Source organism: Austrofundulus limnaeus, unplaced genomic scaffold, assembly GCF_001266775.1.
Source record: "Austrofundulus limnaeus strain Quisiro unplaced genomic scaffold, Austrofundulus_limnaeus-1.0 Scaffold476, whole genome shotgun sequence".
In the NCBI taxonomy this organism is placed as follows: Eukaryota; Metazoa; Chordata; class Actinopteri; order Cyprinodontiformes; family Rivulidae; genus Austrofundulus; species Austrofundulus limnaeus.
The window spans coordinates 300250-303277 of NW_013952878.1; the positions used below are offsets into that span (position 1 = coordinate 300250).

The 3028-nt window shown below is 39.9% G+C and overlaps 2 protein-coding genes across 2 annotated transcripts in view; one reads left to right on the forward strand and one right to left on the reverse strand.

The window, feature by feature from the left end:
• LOC106529923 (metabotropic glutamate receptor 1) overlaps window positions 1-3028 on the reverse strand; it is a 58952-nt gene that overhangs the window by 10848 nt on the left and 45076 nt on the right. The window lies entirely within an intron of this gene.
• LOC106529913 (metabotropic glutamate receptor 1) overlaps window positions 1109-3028 on the forward strand; it is a 30891-nt gene continuing 28971 nt past the window's right edge. Inside the window, exon 1 of the mRNA XM_014025436.1 lies at window positions 1109-1385. The gene's annotated coding sequence lies outside the window, so the exon portion shown is untranslated. The remainder of the gene's footprint in view (window positions 1386-3028) is intronic.

Sequence of the window (3028 nt, forward strand, 5' to 3'; positions counted from 1 at the left end):
ATTCTAGACAGTTTATCAGCTAAAAAAAGTTAATTTTGTGGTAAGTTACTCTTTAAATTAGCCATAGATTATTTTAATAATCGATTGGTTGTCGACTAATCGATTAATCGTAGTAGCCCTAGTTATGACAGCAGCCTTTGGTTCCTTATACAATATTTTGACCCATTTAATAAAAACGGGTCCAAATCCAAAATTTGAGAGAGCCAACGCCTTTTCCGCAAATGAGATGGCAACGACTGGCTCCTCCTTTGACTGGCTCAGTACTGTATATAAAGAAAACCATCACTTCTTTGTCATTACTCTTCTTCAGTGATAGAGCTTGGTGATGTTTCAAACTGTTAAACACTGCCACCAACTGTTCAGGAGGATTTATTACACCCCTAAAGGTTGTTTCACTGTGTAAGGGGTGTGTACAGCAGGGTGGCCAAAGATTTGTTTGTGGTGGCCATGGCCGCCCCTGGGTACGGCCACCCCTGGTGACCCCCTGGCTCCGCCCCTGCCCCTCGCACAGTGACTGCTGGATATGGGCACCACACTGACCCCGTGACTCTGAAAGGAAGAAGCGAGTATGGGGATGGATGGATGGGTTATCTCAAACGAAAACACAGGGCGGTGGCTCAGTGGTCAGTGCTGAGGTCTCATAATCCTGAGGCATCCATCAGCAAACCATCACCAAATATTTTGTGTGCATTCACTCACTTTGATATCTCTTGCAGAGGACGCCAGCTGAAGTAAATAAAAAAACACTTTCTGCCTTTCGCCTCACGCTACGTGTCATAAAGAAGTTATTTACAGAAAAGATCAGACTCACCTGGTAAAATTGTAAACGTTAATAGGTAAAGAAACTATTCCCTATATTAGTACATTTTATATATATATATATTTATGGGATGAACTTCTACAAGTGAAAAGCTCTGGGAGTCATTTAACACAAAAATGACAAAAAATTATTCCAGTTTACAGGTACTAAGCTCAAGTTTGATGTAGTAGTAGCTGAGAGTCATCGTCAACCACTAACCACGTGAGGCTGAGCATGGAGTAATTACAAAGATTAACCTTAAAGGATGTGACTTCATACATTTAAAGCTCTGACATGAAAGGATGTGGGTGAAATTCAAGCTCTGACTGAGTTTAACTCCATGTCTGCAGTGACGGCTGGGCGGACCGGGTGGAGGTGGTGGAGGGTTATGAAAACGAGGCCGTGGGTGGCATCACAGTGAAACTCCACTCTGAAGAGGTCTCCTCCTTTGACGATTACTTCCTAAGGCTAAAGCTCAGCACCAACACCCGCAATCCATGGTTCCCTGAGTTCTGGCAGCACCGCTTCCAGTGCCGTCTTCCCGGACACCCTCAGGAAAACTTGAACTATGCACGCAACTGTTCAGGTAGCTAAACTCCTTCCTGATGAAGCTGTTTTTATAGTTAACTGCTGAGGTTGACTTTAAGTGTTGTGATGTGTTCACTGTCCATGTTGTCTTTAAGTGATGTGATGTGTTCACTGTCCATGTTGTCTTTAAGTGATGTGATGTGTTCACTGTCCATGTTGTCTTTAAGTGATGTGATGTGTTCACTGTCCATGTTGTTTTTAATTGTTGTGATGTGTTCACTGTCCATGTTGTTTTTAATTGTTGTGATGTGTTCACTGTCCATGTTGTCTTTAATTGTTGTGCTGTGTTCACTGTCCATGTTGTCTTTAGGATTTGTGATGTGTCCACTGTCCATGTTGTTTTTAAGTGTTGTGATGTGTTCACTGTCCATGTTGGCTTTAATGATGTGATGTGTTCACTGTCCGTGTTGTCTTTAAATGTTGTGATGTGTTCACTGTCCATGTTGTCTTTAGGATTTGTGATGTGTCCACTGTCCATGTTGTTTTTAAGTGTTGTGATGTGTTCACTGTCCATGTTGGCTTTAATGATGTGATGTGTTCACTGTCCATGTTGGCTTTAATGATGTGATGTGTTCACTGTCCGTGTTGTCTTTAAATGTTGTGATGTGTTCACTGTCCATGTTGTCTTTAAGTAATGTGATGTGTTCAATGTCCCTTTTGGCTTTAAGGGAGGTGTTGGGTTCACTGCCCTGGTTGTCTTAATGTTTAGTGATGCGTTCACTGTCCAGGTTGTCTTTAGGTTTTGTCATGCGTTCACTGTCCAGGTTGTCTTTCTGTGTCACGATGCATTCACTGCCCTGAAGAAAAAGCCAAAAGGCTTCATAAATTGGAGCGTTTTTGAAATATGAATTAGATAGCCAGGGCTGGACTCTCTTCAGTTAAATAATATTGTTTATTTGTTTGTTGCTTGGCTTCACAGATGATGATGATCTAGGTAAATTAAGTGCTTTTAAATTTCAAAAGTAAATTATTATTATTGTTACTGCATTTATTTTAGTTCTTGTTTTCTGGAAACAATGCTCAGCATGGTTTAAAAATTTGATATGCTGCTCAGACATGGATCTCTTGTTTTATTTATGATTTTTTTAAGAGACTTGTATATTTACGTTTCAGATGTCAAGTTTAAGAATTCATGAGGATGAAAATGTTTTTTAAATTTAAATTTAAAACAGCTGATGAACGTAAAATACAACTCTGCATGCAGCATAAAGTTTTACTTTCAGTTGACATCTTTTAAATCTTTCTTTGATTTTTGTTAATACTGTATGTTAATCTTTCTTTCAGCACAACTAAGTTTTTATTAATCTCCATAAGATGTTTGAATAGAAGCTATCACAACAGTGGTTCTCGAACTTTTCAACTTGAGCCTCTTTGGAGAGATGAAAATGTATGTTTTTTTATTTTTTATCGTCACCCTGTCAGCTGACAGTCCTCACACACAAACAGGTTGTTTTCATTTTCTCTGTAACAGCAGGATATTTGCTGTCACAGTCAAAGCACCCTTGAGTCCAGTGCATAGACTTAAATCTAAATATCACTAGACTGAGCCCCGCCATCCCGTCCACAGGTAGTGTCTGTGACATCATGGAGGAGCAGAAACAGACCAAACAGACAACAGCTCACAGCAAACATAGAAACTAA